At 37.5% G+C, this 26049-nt stretch overlaps 1 protein-coding gene across 14 annotated transcripts in view; it reads left to right on the forward strand.

Annotated features, from left to right (window-relative positions):
* Nucleotides 1–26049, forward strand: part of EHBP1 (EH domain binding protein 1) — a 363403-nt gene that overhangs the window by 32099 nt on the left and 305255 nt on the right. The gene's annotated exons all lie outside the window — the stretch shown is intronic.

The raw sequence follows: 26049 nt of genomic DNA on the forward strand, positions 1-26049 counted from the left end.
TTAGAAATTCTTTTGTTATATGCTTAGTCAGGCAACTGTATTTTATTTTAATTGCCTAATGGGATACATTTCTTGGCCAGACTTAAGGAAGCAATTAGTAGTGCTGGCCTATGATTTGCTTCTTTCTACTTGAGCAAAGTAAATTTAGGGCTTTCTTTTCACTGCTTTGAATGGTAAGCAAGAATTCTTATTTAGTAAGTGAAAAAGAGTTAATCTGAAGCAAATGGTCCTTTGGGTTTTGATTTATTTCAGTGTTTATGTAGTATTATTGCTACATAAGTCTATTTCATTGTCCACAAGGACTGTAATCTCACGTCTATATTACCTTTCGTTTTGACATCCTTTTTATTCCATGAAAGAAATAACTTGCTCTATTCTAGAACTCTTATAGCATATTTGAATATTTGGAAACTAGTTTCTGAATGTTTTTTTCTTGAACTTGTAAGAAATGTTATTTTATATGCAATTCAAGAAATGCATGCACTAATTACCTACTTTACACTAGGCACTGTGGCTTGAGAGTTGAATATGACATAATCCCTACCCTCAAGGAGCTCACAGTCCATGGTGATGACAGTCGTGTAAATAACTTCACTCTGATAGGAATAGTAATACAAACATGTATGATGTAGGGATTTTCATCTGTCTCCATCATTTAGCAGTTGGTATGCTTGGGGACAGGTTATTTATTTCTCTGTGATTTAGTTTCCATATCTGCAAAAGAAATAATGGTACCGTTTCATAGGAGAGATTATTGTGAAGATTAAATGAGTTAATACCTATAAACTGCTTGGAACAGTGTCAGGCACATAGTAAATGCCCAGTAAATTCTATTATTACTTACAAAGTTGGCAGTGGAGGAAATAATTCTTTAAGAGAAGAGGGTATGGTCTCGGGATGGCTTCCTGGGATCTGAACTGGGTTTTGAAAGATTCATAGTAGTTGGCCAGAAAGCCAAGGGAGAAGAAATGAAGGATATTCTAGCCTGAAGCAACAGCCTATGCAAAAGCATGGAGGAATTAAATAGCATGGGATGTGCTGGAAATTCAAGCAGTGTATTTTGATAATAATGGGGCTTAAAGTGCAGGATAGGGGGAGTGCAGTGGGATATGATGCTTGAAAGGCAGGCAGGATTCCAATCATGGAAAGTTAAGTGCTTGGACCATTATATGTGGCTTGGACTTTATTCTGTGGGTGATGGGTGGGGGGCATAGTAAAAAGTTTTGAGCGGAAGATACATTAGGTTTGCATTTTGGAAAAATCACTTGGATAATAGTGTGGAGCAGGTATCATAGTGGAAAGGGTAACTGGAGGCAGCAATGTCAGGGTAGCTGTTGCAGTAGGTAAAGTGAGGAAAAAGGCTAAGACTAGGGCAGTGCAAAGGAAATAGAATAGACTGGAGGAACACTTAGGACACCAGATAGATAGGACTTGATGGTCATTTCAGTCAGGAGTCTGGAACAGATGGGGATGAAGGAGAGGGAGAGGCCTAGATTGACACTCAAGTTTCTGGTTTGGAAGACTGGGTACTGGTAACCAAACTAGGGAATGAGGAAGATCCTCATTGTATTTTTTAACTGGGCAGTATACTGGGAGTATCACCTTTACGATGGTTAAATTTGAGTCTTTTCTTAAGGGATGTAGAACACATCAGGTGATTCTTTAGTTACAAAATCAGTTTCTTGGGGTGCCTGGGTGGCTCAGTCGGTTAAGCATCTGATTCTTGATCTTGGCTCAGGTCATGATCTCATGGTTCATGAGATAAAGCCTCATGTGGGGCTCTGCACTGGCAGTGTGCAGCCTGCTTGGGATTCTCTCCCATCTCTCTCTCTGCTTCTCCCCTGCATGCACTCTCTTTCTCTCAAAATAAACATTAAAACGTCCACAAAAAACAAAATCAGTTTCTTCCCTATAGTTTGCAGCATCGCTAATTTTTTTTCCCTTGAGAAGTGTGTAAGTTATTGTTAATGTGTCTCAATGTGAACGAATGAAAATTTAACTTGATTACAGATCAATAGATGGCTTGATCATTTTTAGGGATGGCCATTATGGTATACCTATTAAATTAGGTCTTCATGATAGGAAATGGCTTTAACACTAGAAATATTTGGATGTTCTAGACTTTTCAATTTTATAGTAGTCACATGGAAGGTAAACAAGTGTTGAGAGGATAAGAAAATAGATCTGGTATAGGGAAGAAGGAATAAACTATGAAAAGAACAGATAGCATTCCATTGGGATTGTGTCTTTGGAGGTAACCTATGTATATAGGTTCTATTGCCTTTTAGAATCTTCTTATTTAAAATGTTTTCTGAGAAGTAGGAGCATTTGCAACACCTGGGACCACCTGTTAGACCTGCTGACTTTCAGACCTTGCCCTAGATCTACTGAGTCACACGGTATGCATGTTAAAGTTTAAGAAGCAGTATTTTCTTTTAGAGGATGGGGGGAGAGAATCATAAGCAGGCTCCACGCTCAGTGTGGAGCCAGATGCATGGCTCAATCCCATGACCCTAGGACACTTAACCAACTGAGCCACCTAGGCACCCCAAAAGCCAGTATTTTAAAATAATGTTTTCAACCTTACCAAGTGTCCTCATGACTCCAGGATAAAGTATATTAAAAATACACTGACTTCTGCATGAATTTGAAACTCAAGGAATAAAGATGAAACTTGAGATTAGGGGGTCATGGGAATCAGGATATGTTTTTCAAGGGAGAATGTGTTATTTCTGTGATTGAGGCAAGGAGAATGTTTCCCCTGTTCTGTTGTCATGGCCATACGGTATGAGCCTGGACATGCCAGATAACAGGATGAAGGTAAGAGTTTAAGGATCTTTTTTTAGATCTAGGCCATGAGCAAACTCACAGTACTTTACCTTTGATCAAAGGATGGATTCTATAGATTAGAGGATTTGGGGCTTCTGCTTTCTCAAAGTTCTTTTCTCTCTTGTCTTACAATATTTCACCTTTGCTCTGGCTGATGGGGTGTGAGTCCACTTCCTGATTCTTTCATGGTGTAGTGGTTCTAGAACTTAGGTCAAGAACAAAAACCTGAATGACTTTTATTCATCTTAGAGAAGGGCACTATACTGTGAGGTCCTATTCCTCATCACCCCTTGATTGCCACGTAGAGGCTCTAGCAAATTTGGAGATGTTAAGGGTTTATATCTTCTACTTTTATTGTTGTTCCCAAGTCATTTAATTATTAATCTCACTTAATTGATGAAGCTGTGAGACTGGCCACTGGAGATGAGTTTGAGGGAAAGAGACTGTGCTGTCTTTTTTCTTAGTTTATTTCTTATTTGGTTCTTTCATCATTTGTAGGCTTTTAGATTCTGAGGAAAGTCTTCACTGTATGAGCTCTCAGCAGTTATTCAGGTATTTAAGGAAACTACTTGAAAGTTGGCAAGTTGTGGTTATGATAATTTAGGTTACAGAACTCAGTTGTGGTAGGAGCTCCCCAATACATGATGTGAACCATTATGTATGAGCATATATTGTATTTTGTGTGTGTGTCTGTATCATCTACATATATGAATATATTTTATCTAGGTTTTTATTTTATTTAATTCTTAGTTATGGCATTCAAAAAGTACTTAAACTACTATAAACTTTTCCCAAAAAGGCAGAAATACATTTGCTTCTGATTTTCCATGTCATGTAAAGATTCCTTTTTCCTGTTTTTAAATATATATTTAATTATAATTTATTTTAAAAATAGGTAATATGATCACATGGCTCAAAATTCTAGAGGTACAAAAACTCTGTGTGTGTGTGTGTGTGTGTGTGTGTGTGTGTGTGTAGTATGTATGTATGTATGTATGTATGTATCCCTGAAAGTAACTTCTCATTTTCTTCATTGCTTTATACCTCTTTGTGATCTCAGGATTTGAAAAGTTAAAAAAAAGCAGTCCTTCCTAGTGCTTAAGTTTGTGATGCTGGCCTATTAGATAAAATGTAAACTCCTAATCTGATGTTCCAGGCTTTCTGTAACTGATCCAGTTTAGTTTTCCAGTTGGACATTGGAATGTTGCATGTACTTTAAGTATTGACTTGAGTTTATGAAGGCCAAATTACATTAGTAAATACTCTTTCAGATCCACTTCTTTGGATGGCTTCAGCAAGCATTTCTCTGTTGACCGTTTAATGGAGTGAGTTAGAGGTACATCAGCTTTTGTGTAAAGAACCTACTTTTGAAGTACATTTAAAAAAAAAAAGAAAAAATAATTGGACACAAGTTTGTTTTAGTGTGTTTTAGGAGTGTATAGAAGACCATTGTGTCTGGAACACAGTAGAACAAAGGAAGGATGATAAAGAGGTGAGGTCTGAGAGGTAGGTAGGCATTAGATAATGTATGGCCTTGAGTGCTTTTGGATTTTAAGTGTATACGAAACCACTAGAGAAGTTTGGGCAGGGAAGCGATATAATGTGATAAACATTTTAAAAAGATTATTCTGGGGGTGTCTGGGTGGCTCAGTTGGTTGAGCATCTGACTTTGGCTCAGGTGATGAGTTTAAGCCCTGTTTTGGGCTGTCTGCTGTCAACTCAGAGCCTGGAGCCTGCTTCAGATTCTGTGTCTCCATCTCTCTCTGTCTCTCCCTGCTTTCTCTCTCTCTCTCTCTCTCAAAAACAAATAATCATTAAAAATTTTAAAAAACAAGATTATTCTGGATGCCTTGTGGAATACGAATTGTCATGAGTAAAAATGAAAGCAGGGATACTAATTAGGAGGCTATTGCAGTAGTCCGAGTAGCAAGGAGGTAGTGATGGAGGTGGTGAGAAATGGGCAGATATATGCAGGTAACAAACATACATTTACACCACATTTTACTGAGGTATACCTTACACTTTTGCATACAATAAAATGCATCACTTTTAAGTGTATAGTTCAGTAAGTTTTGATAAATGTATACACCCATGTAAGTGGAAATAAATTTTTTGAAGGAATTGTTGACAGGACTTAATGATGGATTAGATATGATGTAAAGTCAGAGATGGATCAATAAGGACTGTAGACTTTTGGTTGAACAACCAGATGAATGTAATGTTAATTATAGGGATGGGGAACACCTGGAGAGGAAAAGGTTTGGCATGAAGGGGAAATCAAGAATTGGCTTTGCTTTTCTTAAAGTATGGGACATCCAGGTGGAGATTTAATTAAGCAGTTAATTACAAGAATCTTGAGATCAGGAGAGAGAAGAGGTTGGAGTCTCTTAGTAAATAGATAGAATTTATAACAATGGGGCTATAGCAAATTTCCTGTGGTGTTAATATAGATTACGACGATGGAGGACTGAGCCTTGGGACACTTCAACATATAGAGGTAGGTAAGAAGAGGAAGAGCCAGCAAAGGAGACTGAAAAACAAGCATTAGTAAGTTAGGAGGAAAATTAGGAGACTATTCTCTGAGGAACCAAGTGCAAAATGTATCAGGAAGGTAGCGTTTAACTGTGTCAAATACTGTTGAGAGGTTGAGCAAGATGACAGTGGCTTTGGCAAGGTGGAGAGAGCTGGTGACTTTGAGAAATAGTTTCAGTGGACAGGTAGGGATAAAAGCATGATTAGATTGGGGTAGGAGAAAGGAGGTAAATATGATCAATGTAGATACTTTTCATAGAGAATTTTGCTACAAATCAGAGAACTAAGGAATAGCTGGAGAGAGACAAGGTTTATGTTTCACGTGGAAGATTTGCAGCATATTGGAATGCTTGATGGAAATGGTTGGTAAAGAAGGAAAAACTGATGGTGTGCTGGGAGAGGAGGTAACTTCAGGAGAAAAGTCCTTGAATATGAGAACAGGAACAGGATCCAGTACCCAAGTGGAAAGGTTGAACTTGAGTAGAAGCAGGAACAATTCATTGTTATAAGGAGAGAAGGCAGATGACACGGGTGGAGAAGCAGGTAGGTTAGTAGATTTGGTGCAGGAGGGTGTGGACATTCTCTTCTGTTGGCTTCTCTTTTCTCAGGGAAGTAATATTAGGGGTCATCAGCTGAGAGGGAGGTGACAGGTGTTGAAGGATTAAGGAGAGAGGAGGTATTGTCAAAACAAGAATTGACTAGGGAAATGTAGAAAGATTGCTTTGTGGTGCTGGGACCTTCTTAACTTTGTGGTCTTAAATTTAAAATGAATGCAACCAGCAAGTTTGCATATTTTAATTGAGCTATGTTCCTTATTTGGGTTCAGGCATAGAATAGGCAGAGTTGGATTTAATCAGGGTTGGGTTTTGTCATGAATGCATAACTGAGAGAAAAAAGGGTGAGGAAATTGAGAGTGAATGCACAGGAATGCTTATAGTGATGCACCATGGAGTATGAGATGGAAAAGGAGGAAAATAAGGACATGAACGGTGGGATGGTCAATGAAAAAGTGAAGAGGGTAATGCTTTTGACATGTTCAGGAGGTTGAATAGTTGTTGGGGTTGAGTTACCAGAGTGAATGAACTGGAAAAAAGTGAGATGTTTGATTGTGGAGGAATTGGTTAAAGGTAATGATGAGATAAAGGTTGTAGTCTCCTCTGGATCACGTTTGCTTATCAGTTTAAAAAAAATAAGCACATGGGTGCCTGGCTGGCTCAGTTGGTAGAGCATGCTAATCTTGATCCTGGGGTTGTAAGTTTGAGCCGCACATTGGGTGTAGAGATAAATAAAATCTAAAAAATATATAAATAAGCATACATCCTCAATATGTTTTTTTAATGTTTTATTTATTTTTGAGAGAGAGAGTGAGCACAAATGGGGGAGGGGCAGAGAGAGAGGGGAACAGAGGTTCTGAAGTGGGCTCCACACTGACAACAGAGAGCCCAATGCAGGGCTGAAACTCACAAACAATGAGATCATGACTTGAACTGAAGTCAGATGCTCAACCTACTGAGCCACCTTGGTGCCCCCTCAATATGTTTTTAATTAATATTCCATATACATTAAATATGAGTATACCTTAATTTTCTTTTTTAAAAAATAAATTAAGTGGAATTTCTTCTATATTTGAATGGGTCATCTTTTGTACTATAAGATTATAGCTGTTAGGGTGTGACAGTGGCAGTTGGTGATTGAAGTGGAATGGAGGAAAAGATTTTTGGGAATGAAGAGGTTAGTCAAGGAATTTATAGGCTAAAGTGTGGGACAAATGGCCTCTCTGGCTCTTGAAATTGCCAAGACTAATTGCAGGATAAATGGTTAAGACAGGTGCTAAAATTTTAATGAGGGGAGGGGTAAGGCAGAAAGTTTTACTTTGCAGAACTTCGTGTTACAAGTTATGTGGATCTTGAGCCCCTTATTCCTTGAAAGGAAATAGCCCAGTCTTCTTTTGCATGTGATAAATTGTCAAAGGTAGATTTAACTTTAGTAGATAACAAATTGATGTTACTTTGTTAGCAGTTTTATGTTAGTGTTTGTGGACTGTTTTTTTTTTTTTAAACTGGAATCGATACATGTTGTCATTAAGTATTAATTATTTAAATATCCAGATTATATTAATTATATTAAATATCCAGATTTTAAATATTTATTACATGTGAAATTCAGCTGTACAAAAGTTCGATTGTAGGTTACTTAAGGAAAATAGTGAGGATACTTTATGCCATAATTTGATATTGTAGTGCTTATATCACAGTTGCCTCCACACCAGATTCAGTAGCCTCTAGATTGTTGGCACACTTTGGCTTGGTCCAGGCTGTTTCTTTTGTAAATAAAGTTTTATTGGAATATGGCCATGCCCATTTGTCCATAGCTGCTGTCACACTAAAATGGCAGAGTTGGATAGTTGCTACACAGACTGGGTGGCTGCAGAGTTTAAAATATTTACTCTGGCCTTTTAAGAATAAGTTTACTGTCCTCTGCTCTAAATCATTGGAGTTACTTGCAGCTACTGTTTGTGGAATCTAGAGTCTGGTACCTTTCTGTTTTCTCTGTGCCCAACCTGTAAACTATCAGTTCAACTTAATGTAGTCTAACTGCATAAGAATGGAGGCGAGCCCACAGTGCCTGCCTTCCAGCTATAGAAAGAAACTTTACAATAGCTTTAAGGAACATTTATATCTGTGTATGTACAAAAATATATTTTGTGTGATCTTGGACAAATTACTTAACCTCTTAGTACTTCATCTGTAAAATGGTGATGAAACTAATAAAGTTGTTTTGACAATTAAGTGAAATAATACTTGTAAAGGTGGTTAGAATAGTGCCTGACATATAGTAAGCACTCAATCAATGTTACCAATTGTTATTATTGTCATTATCTGATTATTTAAGCAATAAGTGATGAAGAGAACTATCTAGACAAAAGGATAGAGTAAGCAAGAAGACTGAAACTATAACCTGAACACTTAAGAGTGTTAGAGAAAGACGAACTAGCACAGAAGTTTGGAGTGACACGAGGGGTGGGAGTAAACCAGGGAGCATGCTAGAAGTGCTGTGCTAAAATTAACTAAGTTTTGGCAATACTTTGGCTTTTGGGGAAAAGAACTACATTATCTTTGCCTCTGGAGCAAAATCAGTTCATGTGGGGTTTTTTTTGTTGTTGTTTTGTTTTTAATGTTTATTCATTTTTGAGAGAGAGAGAGAGAGAGAGCGCGAGACAGCAGGAAAGGGACAGAGAAGTAGAGAGACAGAATCCCAGGCAAGGTCTGTGCTGTCAACACAGAGCCCACTGTGGGGCTCGAACTCACGGAACTGTGAGATCATGACCTGAGCTGAAATCAAGAGTCAGATGCTTAACTGACTGAGCCACCCAGGTGCCCCCAAATCAGTTCACATTCTTATAACTTTATTTACTTTCTAATAATGACTTCAACTAAATAATATGGCTAAGGAAACTAATTAAATTCATCTAAAGTAGAATCAATTTGCCAGCATTTGTTTGTGTGTCCTATGGTGACTATTTATGATATTTAGGATATATTTCTTTATGATAAGTTTTCTTAAAGAATTTTTTTTCCCTGTCATGATATTTTTAATGATCCCATTTAGAACACTGTATCTCTCAGTAATATGAAATTCCCTTACCTTAATTTGGTATCAAGTTTTGGCTTGTGTATTTGTTTTTAAGTTTATATGTTTATTTTTTGAGAGACAGCATGAGTGAGGGAGGGGCAGAGAGAGAGGGAGATGAAGAATCCCAAGCAGGCTCCACAATGATGCGGGGTTCAAACCCATAAACCATGAGATTGTGACCTGCGTCGAAATCAAGAGTTGGACACTTAACTGACTGAGCCACCTAGGCACCCTTTGGTTTATGTATTTTAAAGGTTGATTAAAAAAAAATTTTTTTTTAACATTTTATTTATTTTTGAGAGAGAGAGAGAGACAGAGCACACGTGGGGGAGGGGCAGAGAGAGAGGGAGACACAGAATCCGAAGCAGGCTCCAGGCTCTGAGTGGTCAGGTCAGCACAGAGCCCAATGTGGGGCTCGAACCCACAAACCGTGAGATCATGACCTGAGCTGAAGTCGGACATTCAACCGACTGAGCCACCCAGGCATCCCAAAGGTTGATTTTTAAAATGAAATTTTGAGAGGTTATTTGAAATTTTACTCTGACGATTTAAGTTTAGTTTCACATTAGTTTTGCAATTAGATGCTCAGAGAACTTAAAACTAGGCATTTCTAGAAATGTGCTGTTGATGTTTCAAATGTGTTTGTTCTAATTTTGTGGAAAATTTCAACAAAAGAGCTACTGAAGTAGTTCCCTGCATGATATAAAAATAGGCCAGTGTACTGAAGGAAAAATTGCACAAGCTTTTTGAACTGAATGCTCAGTAGGGATGTTCATATTCTGCATCAGGACTTTTGCATATTTTATAAAAGGAGTAGAACTGAGTTTGTGAAATGGGGGCTATAGAATTACAGCAGGATGTTAGTTTATGTTTGTCTTATTTGTCGCTATTATAGTGATATTTTCAGGCAGGTTTGCTAATAAGTACCTAAAGATTTTCTTCAATACATTTGTTCCATTAAAATATCTCTTTTTGTCACTAACCCTAGTGTTGTTATTTTAAAAGTACTTTTTAAATGAGAAAACAGTTAAAAAATTGACTTTAAAGCTCAATTAACAATAAAAGCATTGACTTTAATTAAAGAAGTTATCACTTTAAAAGTTGACACTCTGCCCATGTCCAAAAGAGTTTGTCTGCTTAAGAATTTAAAATAACACTATGTTGACTAATTTAGGGATATAAATAGAACAGAGATAGTCTTGAGGATCAGAGAATGCATGTTACTGGACACTTAAGAGAAGTTACCACTGGACACCGGACTTGGTTCTGAATTTATTGGCAGCTAAGGCAAAAAGGGAAGCACATTGGCTCAGGTGGTATTTCTTCTGGCTAAAGAAAATATCCAAATTTTTTGCAGAGACTTTTAGAACTTAATTCAAAGAGGATTTTTATTATGAAAAAAAAAAAAAGGGTATGACATTGGGTAAGTCTCCACCTACAAAAGACTCAGACTGTTAAACTGGATAAAGTTTTTACCTAGTTTTCTGATCATCTAATTTAAATCAAAGGTACAACTTGGAAAATTTATAAGAATGGATATTTAAAATAAATCATCAAGTTCTGTACTGTCCAGTACAGAAGCAATTAGCCACATGTGGTTCTTTACATCTAAACTTAAATTTGATGAAATTAAAAATTTAGTTTTAGTTTTTCAGTCACATTAGCCGCATTTCAAGTGCTCACTAACCACATGTGAGTAGGGGCTACCATATTGGATAGTGCAAGTATGGAACGTTTCCATCATCACAAAAAGTTTTACTGGACAGTGCTGTTTTGGTCATTTCCTCTCAAACTAGCTGATTTCAGAATCTGGGTACTTTGCAAATATGGAGATTTCCATGCTCATTAGAAAGCCTGAGCTTGTAAATGGGGAATGGTGCTGGCAAGTCTGTCATTTTAGGAGTTCCCTGATTGCTTGCTTAAGATCCATCATCAAGCCAGGTTTTAGAACTATCATATATGATTCTTTCTCAGATACCTGTCTAAAGTAAAGTTTTGCAAATGCTGGATGACAATTCCTATTGGTACTCTAGAAATGTTAACGAGTTGAAAATTTGAATTGAATTTTTTTTCAGCAGTTTCTGTAATATATGTGTGTGTGTTAAAAGTGAGAGTAATGTACTTTAGCGATGCCACCTATAAGGCTGTCAAGTTAATATAAACATTTGAATAGGTTTATTAGTTCATTAAAAAAAAAAGACTGTTCTACAGAAGCAAGGACTATTGGAGGATAGCTAATAATACAATAATTTTTATTATTCTATTTTTGGAACTGCTCAAGTGCTAGCACAGTTATTATATGTCCAGGCAACATTTCTGGATCTGCTGATTTTTTTTTTCTCTGAGGCATGTCTCAATTCTCACTCTAGTTTTGCTTTCTTGCTTTCTTTCTTTAATGTTTATTTTTGAGAGAGAGAGAGACAGAGAGAGGGAGAGAGAGACAGAGAGAGAGAGGGAGAGAGAGAGAGAGAGAGAGAGAGAGAAAGAACAAGCAGGTGAGGGGCAGAGAGAGAGAGAGAGGGAGACATAGAATCCGAAGCAGGCTCCAGCTCTGAGCAGTCAGGTCAGCACAGAGCCCAATGCGGGGCTCAAACCCACAAACCATGAGATCATAACCTGTGCTGAAGTCCTGTGCTTAACCGGCTGAGCCACCCAGGTGCCCCTCACTCCAGTTTTTCTGTTGCTACTGTCTTGGCAATATCCTTTGTCATCTTTTGTAAAGGTCTTAGTTTCTAAACTGTGCACTGAGGAGGCCTTGAAGGCACTGCAGAGAACTCTACAGGTGTGCCAAAAGATGGAAGAATTTTGAGGGAAATGACAGCAACATGTGTTGGAAACCACACACACTATACTTGAGGTAGTTCATTTTTAAAATTGGATTGCTACAATCTTTTCATTGATACCATATTTTTATAAAGCTGATTGTTGGCAGTTGCTATTATGAAAAGCAAGTACTATGTGAAAATATATATGGAACAGGAAAGAGGAGGGCAGTGTCTTCTGAGGTTTGAGAGGTTGTGCAGTGCCCAACACAGGTGTCGAGTTGTTAGGGCATATATTCTTAAGTTGTTTGGACCTGACTACTTAATAAATAGAATGGTTAGGTGTTTCCTTTGGCCTGTGAAAAAATTACTGACACATTCAGGGTCTTCTAAACCCAGAAAGTTTGGGAACCTATGGTATAGGCTTTTATGATAGCCTTAACACTTTGCTAGCCCCTTCTGTTCCTTTGTTTATGTTATTGCGGTAGTTATCCTAAACGGAACCTTCCAGATTTCCTGTTTGCTTAGGATACTATTGGAATGGTAATTTTAATCTTTTAAACCTCTTCTTATTTTATTTTAGCGCTTTTCCCAACTGTTCCCCTTAAGCTTCCCAAATCTTGTTTACCACACACAGTTCCTTCGTTACCTTTCATACTTCTCTATGCCCCCTCCAAAAATCATTAAATGCAATGAGCATGTAGTAATAGTCTATTTCAGAGTAACTTAATTGAAGCTGAGTTTATTCTTGCAATAAGTTGGTTTAGAGATTGAGTTTAATGGTTCAGCTTTATTTTGAAGAGTACTCTAATTTACAAAATAATCTTTTAAAAATTGGTTAATTCATTTATTAAAAAAAACTTTTTATTGAAATTATTATACTTTTACAGAAGAGTTGCAAAGACAGTATATAGACAGTTCCTGTATGCTCTTTACCTAGCTTACTTTGGGTAAAATTAGGGTGAATAAATTCACCATGGCCATTTATCAAAACTAAGAGATTGATGTTAGTACAATATTGTTATACCAAACTACAGACTTATTTGGATTTCATCAGTTTTGTCACTAATCTTTTTCTGTTTGAAGATACAATTCAGGATACCACGTTACATTTAGTTGTCACATCTCCTTAGCTGCTCTAATCTATGGCAGTTTATCAGCCTTTTCTTGTTTTTCATGACCTTGATAGTTTTGAATAATTCTAACTAGGTATTTTGTAGAATGTCACTTAAATTGGGTTTAATGTTTTTCTAATGATTAGACTGGACTTATGGATTTGAGGAAGATACCACAGATGTGAAGTGCCTTTATCACATCATATCAGAGGGTACATGATAGCAGCATGAGTTATTACTGGTGGTGTTGACTTTGATCACTTGGTTAAGGTAGAGTCTGCCAGATTTCTCACTGTAAGTTATTACTTTTTTCTTTTTTATACTCAACTTGTTAGTAGCTAGACACTAAGTCCAATATAGACTCATGAAGAGGGGAATTTAGTTCCATATCCTGGAAGGAGGAGTATCAAAGGATTTGTGGACATATGTTAAAAAATTAACAAATTTTGGAGGGGAGATAACTTGAGAGGTTGTGTAAATATCCTATTTCTCTTTAAAGTTTCAACCACTAATATTAAATTCTGGTAGATTTTGACTGTGGCAATTATTACTGTGCTCTAATGATGATTTTCTGTTTCCTTTAGTCTTCTTACATTTGGAATTCCATTAGAAAGATTTGACTTTTCTCATTTATTCAGTTATGTATTTAAAATAATCTTTTGATTTAGTTGTCATCTTTGGTACTAAGGTTCTAACAGGAGGTATATTATTGCAACATTATTTCTTTTTAAAAAAGAACCTTTTATTTTGAAAGAATTTCGGTCTTCTAGAAAATATGCAAAATTAGTACAAAGAATTCCCATATACCTTTCACCCAGATTCCCCAAGTGTCAACTTTTATCATTCTCTTTTGCTCTCTCTGTATGTCATTTTTCTCTTAACATTACCTATGATGCCCCTTCACCTGTAAATACTTGTGTATTTTTTAAAAACCAGGACGTTTTCTTAGGTGACCATAGTACAGTTTATCCAGTCAGAAAATTAACATTGATACAGTATTGTTGCTTAATCTGTAGACCTAATTCATATTTCTCCAGTTATGCTGGTAGTTCCATTTCTAGCAAAAGGTTAATGTGTTTTTCTAAATCGGAATCCAGTCCAGGGTCATATGTTACATTTAACTGTTATTATCTCTTCACTCTCCTTTATTTATTTATTTATTTATTTATTTATTTATTTATTTACAAAAGTTTAACTTGAGAGAGAGAGAGAGAGGAGGGTAGGGGCAGAGAGAGAGGGAGAAGAGGGAGAGAGAATCTTAAGCAGGCTTCATGCCCATCACAGAGCCTGAGGTGGGGTTAGATCTCATGACCGTGAGACCATGACCTGAGCCAAAATTGAGAGTTGGTCGCTTAACTGACTGAGCTACCCAGTGCCCCTCTTCACTCGCCTTTAATCTGATAGAGTTCTTCAGTCTTTCTTTGTTTTTCATGACGTTGATACTTTTGAAGAAAGTTCCTCAATTTGAGTTTGTCTGTTCCCTCATGATTAGGTTCAGATTATGACTTTTTGGCAGGAATGTCAAAGTGATTCTGTGTACTCACTGCATCATATAAATATATTTATATGTTATGTAAACATCCTATTCCTTATCAAACTTTTAATGTTCAGTGTGGTTATATTTTTAATTCAGAACACAGCTTTATTTCTTTTTATTTGTATTTTGCTTTAGAAAATCCTTCCCCATTCTTATTGAATTAACTTAGAAGCTAATGAATTTTAATGTGGTTCCCCAAGTAAGAACTATTTTTAAAAAGGTTTATTTCCTCCATCCTTTGTATCCTATTCCCATTGCTGTATCCTTTCCCCCTTGTTCCACCCAACACTTGAATGTAACTAGTTTCATTATTCTGCGTTGTTGCTTCTCCTTCTCCTTTTTAACAGATTTATTGAGATATACTTCATGTACTATACAGTTCACCCTAAGTGTTCAATTCAGTGGTTTTTAGTGTATTCCTAGAGTTGTGTAGCCATCATCAACATGTAATTTTTTAGCATTTTTCATCACCCCCAAAAGAAACCCGTATTCACCAGCGGTCACTCCCTGTTCTTCTGGAACTCCCCCCCTCCCTCCTCTTCTTTTTCCACCTGCCCTGTACTCCTACCCACCCCTGCTCTGGGAACCCCTAATTTGCTTTCTGCCTCTTTCTGTTTGCTTATTGGAGACTTTTCATGTAAATGGAATCTTACTATATGGTCTTTTGTGACTGGTTTCTTTCCCTTAATAATGGGTTTTAGGGTTTATCCATGAGTATCATGTATCAATACTTCATTTCTTTTCATTGCTGCAAATATTCTGTGGTATGAATATACTGCATTTTATGTATACTAAAGGGGTGTTTAGGTTGTTTCTACTTTTTGGCTATTATTAACAATGTTAATATGAACATTTGTGTCTTGAGTATATACCTAGAAATGGAACTGCTAGGTCATATGGTAATTTTGTCAACCTTTTGAGGAGTTGCTAAACCATTTTCCAAAGTGGCTACATCATTTTATACACCCACCAGCCATGTCCGAGGGCTCCAATTGCTCTTTATCCTCACCAACACATCTTATTGTCTTTTATTGTAGCCATTCTGTAGGTATACAGTGGTATATCATTGTGGTCTTCATTTATGTTTCTCTAATTGCTGAATGATGTTTAGCCACAGTCTTTTCCTGGGTTTAATGGCCTTTTATTTGGGTTTTTTTGTTTGTTTGTTTTTGTTTTGACAAATGTGTATTTTCATCTTTTGCCCATTTTTATTTGGGTTATTTGTCTTTTCAGCATTGCATTGTAAGAGTTCTCTACAGATTTTGCATTTAAGACACTTATCAGGTATGTGATTGCAAACAGTTTATTTCATTCAGTGAGTTGGTGAATATCTTTTCACTTTCTTGAATGGTGTCTTATGATGCACAAATGGTTTTAAATTTCATGAAGTCTGATTTAGCAATTTTTTGTTTTGTTCCTTGTGCTTTAAATTGTACCTAAGAATCTATTTTAATTTTTGTGAATGATGGCAGGAAGGGGTCCAACTTCATTCTTTTGTAAATAAATGTCCAATTATTCTAACATCATTTGTTGAGTTTGGGTATATTTTTTCTATGTTTCTTTTTACACAGATGATCAGATACATGTACTTTCCTCCTTATTTCTTCTTTCTTACATAAAAGGGGTAAGAAAATATTGTTGGTTCACTCTTTTACTTTGCTTTTCACTTAACAAAATATTCTGGAAATCATTCCATACCATTTCATAGAGATCATCCTCATCCGATATTGATACACTATTATTATCTAAAGTTAACAGTTTACCTTAGATTTCACTCTTTGTGTTGTGCACCTGTATGGGTTTTGACAAATGTAAAATATGATTCCACCATTACAGTATACAGAATAGTTTTACTGCCCCCAAAATCCTCTGTATTCCACCTATTCTTTCTTCTATCTCTTTTCCTGAATCTCTTGCAACCACTGATCTTTTTATTGTCTCCATAGTTTTGCCTTTTCCAGAATATCAAATAGTTGGAATCATACAATATGTAGCCTTTTCAGAATTGGCTTCTTTCACTTAGCAATGTGCACTGAAAGTTTCTCCGTATCTATTTGTGCCTTGATAGCTAATGTATTTTTTAGCACTAAGTAGTATTCCATTGTATGGATGTACTAGAATTTGTTTATCCATTCATTTATTGAGGGATATCTTGGTTGCTTCTGAGTTTTGGCAATTATGAATAAGGTTGCTGCAAATGTTTGTGTATAGGTCTTTGTATGGAACACAGGTTTTTAACTTAGTTGGGTCAATACCAAGGAGCCCAATTTCTGTATCTTATGGTGAGAGTATGATTAGTTTTGTAAAAATGCCTGAATCATTTTGCATTCCCACCACCAATGAAGGGGAGTTCCTTTTGCTCGACACGCTCACCTGGATTTGATGTTGTCAGTGTTTTGAATGTTCACCATTATTATAGTATAGCTATGTAGTGGTGTCTTCTTTTAATTTACGGTTTCCTAGTGCCATGTTTTTTGAGCACTTTTTCATATGCTTAGTTGACATCTGCATATCTTTGGTGAGGTGTCCAGATCACTTGCCCATTTAAAAAATTGGGTTGTTTTCTTGTGAGTTTTAACAGTTCTAAGTGTTGGAGCGCCTGGGTGGCTCAGTCGGTTAAGCGTCTGATTTCGGCTCAGGTCATGATCTCACGGTTTGTGACTTCAAGCCCCTCATCAGGCTCTGTGCTGACAGCTCAGAGCCTGGAGCCTGCTTCAGATTCTGTCTCCCCACCTCTCTCTCTGCCCCACCCAACCCATGCTCTGTCTCTCTCCCTCTCAAAAATAAATAAGACACTAAAAAAATTTTAAGAGTTCTTGGTATGTTTAGGTACCAGTCCTTTATCAGATATATGTTTTGCAGATATCTTCTTCCATTCTGTGGCTTGTCTTTTATTGTCTTCTACAGTTTTTTTTTTTTTTTTAACATTTATTTTAATTTTGCAGGGGGAAAGGAGAGAGAGGGAATTCCAAGCAGACTCTACTGTCAGTGTTTTTTAAGAATGTGACAGGATTTTGGGGTGCCTGGGTGGCTCAGTCAGTTAAGCTTCTGACTTTTGATTTTGGCTCAGGTCATGACCTCACAGTTCACAGGTCTGAGTCCCATATTGGGCTTCGCACTGACAGTTTTTCAAGGAATTGGTCCAGCTTATCTACGTTATCAAACTTGTGGACATAGAATTGTTCATAATATTTCTATATTACCTTTTTAATGTGCACAGAATTAGTAGTGATGGCCCCACTTTAATTTCTGATTTAATAGTTTGTTCTTGGGGCGCCTGGGTGGCGCAGTCGGTTAAGCGTTCGACTTCAGCCAGGTCACGATCTCGCGGTCTGTGAGTTCGAGCCCCACGTCAGGCTCTGGGCTGATGGCTCAGAGCCTGGAGCCTGTTTCAGATTCTGTGTCTCCCTCTCTCTCTGCCCCTCCCCTGTTCATGCTCTGTCTCTCTGTCCCCAAAATAAATAAACGTTGGAAAAAAAAAATTTAAAAAAAAATAATTTGTTCTTTTTTTTAATGTTTATTTTTTTTATTTGAGAGAGAGAGTGTGAATGGGGAGGGGCAAAGAGAGAGGGAAACAGAATCCAAAACAGGCTCCAGGCTCTGAGCTGTCTGTCAGTACAGAGCCTGACACAGGGCTTGGACTTACAAACTGAGATCATGACCTGAGCTGAAGTCAGACACTTAACTGACTGAGCCACCTGGGAGCCCCATCTTTTTTTTTTTTTTTTTTTTTGGTTAACCTGGCTACAAATTTATCAATTATTTTGGTCATTTCAAAGAACTCACCTTTGGTTTTGGTTGGTATCCATTTTCAATTTCATTAATTTCTTCTCTAATTTTTACTCTGTCCTTCTGCTTAACTTTATGTTTAATTTGTTCTTTTCTTGTTCCCTAAATTGGAAGCTTATATTATTGACTTATTCTTTTCAAATATATGCAGTCAGTGCTATAAATATCCTTCTAAGCACTGCTTTTGCTGGATCCCACAACTTTTGGTAAGTTGTATTTTCATTTTCTATTTGTTCAAATATTTTAAGTTTCTCTTGAGCTCCTTTGACTCATGTGTTTAGAAGTGTGTTGTTTAATCTCCCAAGTATTTTGGAGTTTTTCAGTTATCTTTCTGTTATGGATTTCTAGTTTAATTCCACTGTGTATGTGAGGATACTTTGTATGATTTCAGTTCTTTTAAATTTGTTAAGATGTAATTTATGGCCCAGAATGTGGTCTGTCTTAGTGAATGTTACATGTGAACTTGAGAAGAATGTGTACTCTGCCCTCACTGGTTGAAGTATTCTATACATCCAGTTGATTGGTGATGCCGTTCAGTTAAACTATGCCTTTACTGATTTTTTTGCCAGTGGAATCTGTCAATTCCTGTTAGAGGGGTATGGAAGTGTCCAGCTGTAATTCTTCCATTTCTTCTCACAGTTCTACCAGCTTTTGCCTCATATGTATTGATGCTCTATTGTAGGCTGTACACATTAGGGGATGTTATGACTTACTGGAGAATTGACCCCTTTGTCATTATGTAATGCCTCTCTTTCTTTCTTTTTATTTTACTTAAAAAATATTTATTTTTGAGGGAGAGAGAGCACACGCAAGTGGGAGAGGGGCAGAGAGAGGTGGGGGACACAGGATCTGAAGCTGGCTCTGTGCTGACAGGAGAGAGCACGATGTAGGGCTCAAACTCACAAACCATGAGATTATGACTGGAGCCAAAGTTGGATGCTTCACCAGTTGAACTTAACCAGGTGCCCCACGTAATGCCTCTCTTTATTTTTCATAATGTTCCTTGCTATAAAGTCTGCTTTATCTGAAATTATTATAGCTACTACAGCTTTTTTGGATTAGTGTTAGCATGGCCTATTTTTTCCCATCTCTTCACTTTTAATCTATCTGTGTCTTTATATTAAAAATTGATTTATTGTAGGCAGAGCAGAGCAGAGAAGTTCCCTGATCGGAGATACCTGGGACACTGGTGTCTCACAGAGGCCCTGATGAGGCCAGCAGCACAGAGCCTCAAGAGGTCTCCCTCACAGGACCTTCCCCTCTTGGCAGCAGTAGAGCAGGGCTAGGCACTCCATAGTTCTAGGGAAATGGTTGGCTGGCCTGGGGCTCCCCCACCACATCCAGGCCCAGATGCGAGTCTGGAAGTCCCTAGGCGTGAGGTCCAAAGCGAGGGTGGAGAGTAGCCTCCAGCATTCTAGACCCAATCCTGGCTCCCTGGGCCCATCTCCCACTTCAGGGTGGGTTATATACAATGCTATTGCCACAGGCAGAGACTTACTGGGTCCCCGTGGGGTAAATGGGGACCCAGTAAGTTCTGAAGAGTGGAGCTCAACCCTGTGACCCCAAATCTTGAGGGATAACGAAGCTGGTTCTCACAGGGTCTTGATAGCCATCCCAGGCCTGGGCAGCTTGGGGCCCACTGGCCCCATAAAGTTCAAGTCCAGTAAGGGCAAGAGGTCCTTATGGGGTTGGAGGTTAACCAGCATGGAAATGTTTTTGTAGGTGGATATGGGAGGAGGGGGAAAAATTGGTTTATTGTAAATAACATTGCAGGCAGCATTCATTTCGTGAACCCAACATGGATGAGTCTTATTTTTTTTACCCATTCTGATAATCTTTTAATTAGTTTATTTAGACCATTGATGTTACTGATATCGTTGGATATCTACCATATATGTTACTGTTTTCTGTTCTTTGCTTTTATTCTTTGTTTCTTTGTTGTCATTCACTCTTTTTCTGCCTTTGCTTTATTTTTTCCTTGTCTGGTTTTAATTGAGCATCATATGATTCTATTTTTTGTCTTCTCCTAGCATACGAATTTTACTTCTATAAAAAATTTTATTTAGTGAGTGCCCTTAAGGTTATAATACACATTTACAACTAATCCAAGTTGTTTGTCAAATAACCTTATATTACTTCACATAGTACAAGTACCTTATAACCAAGTACTGCCAATTCTTTTCTCCTGTTTTATAACATTGCTGTTATTCATTTCACTTATCCATGAGCTCTAATCATCAAATATAGTGTTGCTATTATTATTTTGAACAAACTGATACCTGTTAGATCAGTTAAAAATAAGAAAAATAAAAACTTTTATTTTGCCTGTATTTATTCCTTCTCTAATGCTCTTTCTTTCTCTATGTAGATCTGAGTTTCTGACTAATATAATTGTCCTTTTTAAGCATTTCTTGCAAGGGAGGTACACTGGTGACAAATTCCCTCAACTTTTGTTTATCTGAAAAAGTCTTTACTTTCTCTTCACTTTTGAAAGATAATTTCACTGGATACCAAACTCTAGGTTGGTGGGTTTTTTTTCCCCTTCAACACATATTTAGTAAATATTTCTCTATTCTTTTCTTGCTTGAATGATTTCTGAAAAAAAGTCCAATGTAATTCTTAGGCTTGCTCCTCCATAGAAAATTGGTTTTTTTTCCTTTGCTTTTTTTTTTTTTTTTTCAGCTCAGATTTTACCTTCCTCATCCTGTTTATTCTTTTTTTTCCCCAATATATGAAGTTTATTGTCAAATTGGTTTCCATACAACACCCAGTGCTCATCCCAAACAGTGCCCTCCTCAATACCCATCACCCACCCTCCCCTCCCTCCCACCCCCCATCAACCCTCAGTTTGTTCTCAGTTTGTAAGAGTCTCTTATGCTTTGGCTCTCTTCCACTCTAACCTCTTTTTTTTTTCCTTCCCCTCCCCCATGGGTTTCTGTTAAGTTTCTCAGGATCCACATAAGAGTGAAACCATATGGTATCTGTCTTTCTCTGTATGGCTTATTTCACTTAGCATCACACTCTCCAGTTCCATCCACGTTGCTACAAAGGGCCATATTTCATTCTTTCTCACTGCCACGTAGTACTCCATTGTGTATATAAACCACAATTTTTTTTATCCATTCATCAGTTGGTGGACATTTAGGCTCTTTCCATAATTTGGCGACTGTTGAGAGTGCTGCTATAAACATTGGGGTACAAGTGCCCCTATGCATCAGTACTCCTGTATCCCTTGGGTAAATTCCTAGCAGTGCTATGGCTGGGTCATAGGGTAGGTCTATTTTTAATTTTCTGAGGAACCTCCACACTGCTTTCCAGAGTGGCTGCACCGATTTGCATTCCCACCAACAGTGCAAGAGGGTTCCCGTTTCTCCACATCCTCTCCAGCATCTATAGTCTCCCGATTTGTTCATTTTGGCCACTCTGACTGGTGTGAGGTGATATCTGAGTGTGGTTTTGATTTGTATTTCCCTGATGAGGAGAGACGTTGAGGATCATTTCATGTGCCTGTTGGCCATCTGGATGTCTTCTTTAGAGGAGTGTCTATTCATGTTTTCTGCCCATTTCTTCACTGGGTTATTTGTTCTTTGGGTGTGGAGTTTGGTGAGCTCTTTATAGATTTTGGATACTAACCCTTTGTCTGATATGTCATTTGCAAATATCTTTTCCCATTTTGTTGGTTGCCTTTTAGTTTTGTTGGTTGTTTCCTTTGCTGTGCAGAAGCTTTTTATCTTCATAAGGTCCCAGTAATTCATTTTTGCTTTTAATTCCCTTGCCTTTGGGGATGTGTCAAGTAAGAAATTGCTACGGCTGAGGTCAGAGAGGTCTTTTCCTGCTTTCTCCTCTAGGGTTTTGATGGTTTCCTGTCTCACATTCAGGTCCTTTATCCATTTTGAGTTTATTTTTGTGAATGGTGTGAGAAAGTGGTCTAGTTTCAACCTTCTGCATGTTGCTGTCCAGTTCTCCCAGCACCATTTGTTACAGAGACTGTCTTTTTTCCATTGGATGTTCTTTCCTGCTTTGTCAAAGATGAGTTGGCCATACGTTTGTGGGTCTAGTTCTGGGGTTTCTATTCTATTCCATTGGTCTATGTGTCTGTTTTGGTGCCAATACCATGCTGTCTTGATGATGACAGCTTTGTAGTAGAGGCTAAAGTCTGGGATTGTGATGCCTCCTGCTTTGGTCTTCTTCTTCAAAATTACTTTGGCTATTCCAGGCCTTTTGTGGTTCCATATGAATTTTAGGATTGCTTGTTCTAGTTTCGAGAAGAATGCTGGTGCAATTTTGATTGGGATTGCATTGAATGTGTAGATAGCTTTGGGTAGTATTGACATTTTGACAATATTTATTCTTCCAATCCATGAGCACAGAATGTTTTTCCATTTCTTTATATCTTCTTCAATTTTCTTCCTAAGCTTTCTATAGTTTTCAGCATACAGATCTTTTACATCATTGGTTAGATTTATTCCTAGGTATTTTATGCTTCTTGGTGCAATTGTGAATGGGATCAGTTTATTTATTTGTCTTTCTGTTGCTTCATTATTAGTGTATAAGAATGCAACTGATTTCTGTATATTGATTTTGTATCCTGCAACTTTGCTGAATTCATGTATCAGTTCTAGCAGACTTTTGGTGGAGTCTATTGGATTTTCCATGTATAGTATCATGTCATCTGCAAAAAGTAAAAGCTTAACTTCATCTTTGCCAATTTTGATGCCTTTGATTTCGTTTTGTTGTCTGATTGCTGATGCTAGAACTTCCAACACTATGTTAAACAACAGCGGTGAGAGTGGACATCCCTGTCGTGTTCCTGATCTCAGGGAAAAAGCTCTCAGTTTTTCCCCGTTGAGGATGGTGTTAGCTGTGGGCTTTTCATAAATGGCTTTTATGATGTTTAAGTATGTTCCTTCTATCCTGACTTTCTCGAGGGTTTTTATTAAGAAAGTGTGCTGAATTTTATCAAAGGCCTTTTCTGCATCATTTTACAGGATCATACGGTTATCTTTTCTTTTATTAATGTGATGTATCACATTGATTGATTGCCAATGTTGAACCAGCTCTGCGTCCCAGGAATGAATCCCATTTGGTCATGGTGAATAATTCTTTTTATATGCTGTTGAATTTGATTTGCTAGTATCTTCTTGAGAATTTTTGCATGCATATTCATCAGGGATATTGGCCTGTAGTTCTCTTTTTTTTACTGGGTCTCCGTTTTAGGAATCAAAGTAATACTGGCTTCATAGAATGAGTCTGGAAGTTTTCCTTTTTGGAATAGCTTGAGAAGGATAGGTATTATCTCTGCTTTAAACGTCTGGTAGAACTCCCCTGGGAAGCCGTCTGGTCCTGGACTCTTATTTGTTGGGAGATTTTTGATGACTGATTCAATTTCTTCGCTGGTTATGGGTCTGTTCAAGCTTTCTGTTTCCTCCTGATTGAGTTTTGGAAGCGTGTGGGTGTTTAGGAATTTGTCCATCTCTTTCAGGTTGTCCAATTTGTTGGCATATAATTTTTCATAGTATTCCCTGATAATTGCTTGTATCTCTGAGAGATTGGTTGTAATAATTCCATTTTCATTCATGATTTTATCTGTTTGGGTCGTCTCCCTTTTCTTTTTGAGAAGCCTGGCTATAGGTTTATCAATTTTGTTTATTTTTTCAAAAAACCAACTCTTGGTTTCGTTGATCTGCTCTACAGTTTTTAGATTCTACATTGTTTATTTCTGCTCTGATCTTTATTATTTCTCTTCTTCTGCTGGGTTTAGGCTGCCTTTGCTGTTCTGCTTCTATTTCCTTTAGGTGTGCTGTTAGATTTTGTATTTGGGATTTTTCTTGTTTCTTGAGATAGGCCTGGATTGCAATGTATTTTCCTCTCAGGACTGCCCTCACTGCATCCCAAAGCATTTGGATTGTTGTATTTTCATTTTCATTTGTTTCCATATATTTTTTAATTTCTTCTCTAATTGCCTGGTTAACCCATTCATTCTTTCGTAGGGTGTTCTTTAACCTCCATGCTTTTGGAGGTTTTCCAGACTTTTTCCTGTGGTTGATTTCAAGCTTCATAGCATTGTGGTCTGAAAGTATGCATGGTATGATTTCAATTCTTGTATACTTATGAAGGGCTGTTTTGTGACCCAGTATATGATCTATCTTGGAGAATGTTCCATGTGCACTCGAGAAAAAAGTGTATTCTGTTTCTTTGGGATGCAGAGTTCTAAATATATCTGTCAAGTCCATCTGATCCAATGTCTCATTCAGGGCCCTTGTTTCTTTATTGACCGTGTGTCTAGATGATCTATCCATTGCTGTAAGTGGAGTGTTAAAGTCCCCTGCAGTTACCACAGTCTTATCAATAAGGTTGCTTATGTTTGTGAGTAATTGTTTTATATATTTGGGGGCTCCTGTATTCGGTGCATAGACATTTATAATTGTTAGCTCTTCCTGATAGATAGATAGATAGCTCTTCCTGATAGATATATAATGCCCTTCTTCATCTCTTGTTACAGCCTTTAATTTAAAGTCTAGTTTGTCTGATATAAGTATGGCTACTCAGCTTTCTTTGACTTCCAGTGGCATGATAAATAGTTCTCCATCCCCTCACTCTCAATCTGAAGGTGTCCTCAGGTCTAAAATGAGTCTCTTGTAGACAGCAAATAGATGGGTCTTGTTTTTTTATCCATTCTGATACCCTATGTCTTTTGGTTGGCGCATTTAGTCCATTTACATTCAGTGTTATTATAGAAAGATATGGGTTTAGAGTCATTGTGATGTCTGTAGGTTTCATGCTTGTAGCTATGTCTCTGGTACTTTGTCTCACAGGATCTCCCTTAGGGTCTCTTGTAGGGCTGGTTTAGTGCTGACGAATTCCTTCAGTTTTTGTTTTTTTGGGAAGACCTTTATCTTTCCTTCTATTCTAAATGACAGACTTGCTGGATAAAGGATTCTCAGCTGCATATTTTTTCTGTTCATCACATTGAAGATCTCCTGCCATTCCTTTCTGGCCTGCTAAGTTTCAGTAGAGAGATCAGTCACAAGTCTTATAGGTCTCCCTTTATATGTTAGAGCACGTTTATCTCTAGCTGCTTTGAGAATTTTCTCTTGATCCTTGTATTTTGCCAGTTTCACTATGATATGTCATGCAGAAGATCGATTCAAGTTACGTGTGAAGGGAGTTCTCTGTGCCTCTTGGATTTCAATGCCTTTTTCCTTCCCCAGATCCGGGAAGTTCTCAGCTATTATTTTTTCAAGTACACTTTCAGCACCTTTCCCTCTCTCTTCCTCCTCTGGGATACCAATTATGCATATATTATTTCTCTTTAGTGCATCACTTAGTTCTCTAATTTTCCCTTCATACTCCTGAATTTTTTTATCTCTCTTTTTCTCAGCTTCTTCTTTTTCCATAATTTTATCTTCTAGTTCACTTATTCTCTCCTCTGCCTCTTCAGTCCGAGCCGTAGTTGTCTCCATTTTATTTTGCAGTTCATTGATAGCATTTTTTAGCTCCTCGTGACTGTTCCTTAGTCCCTTGATCTCTGTAGCAAGAGATTCTCTGCTGTCCTTTATACTGTTTTCAAGCCCAGGGATTAATTTTATGACTATTAATCTAAATTCACTTTCTCTTATATTGTTTAAATCATTTTTGATCAGTTTGTTAGCTGTTGTTATTTCCTGTACTTTTTTCTGAGGGGAATTCTTCCGTTTGGTCATTTTGGCTAGTCCCTGGAGTGGTGCGGGACTGCAAGGCAATTCTCCTCTGCTATTGAATAACTTGCATTGGTGGGCGAGGCCTCAGTCAGACCTGATGTCTGACCCCAGCCCACCACTGGGGCCACAGTCAGACTGGTTTGTGCCTTCTC

This window comes from Prionailurus bengalensis, chromosome A3 (assembly GCF_016509475.1).
Source record: "Prionailurus bengalensis isolate Pbe53 chromosome A3, Fcat_Pben_1.1_paternal_pri, whole genome shotgun sequence".
NCBI classification, from domain to species: Eukaryota; Metazoa; Chordata; class Mammalia; order Carnivora; family Felidae; genus Prionailurus; species Prionailurus bengalensis.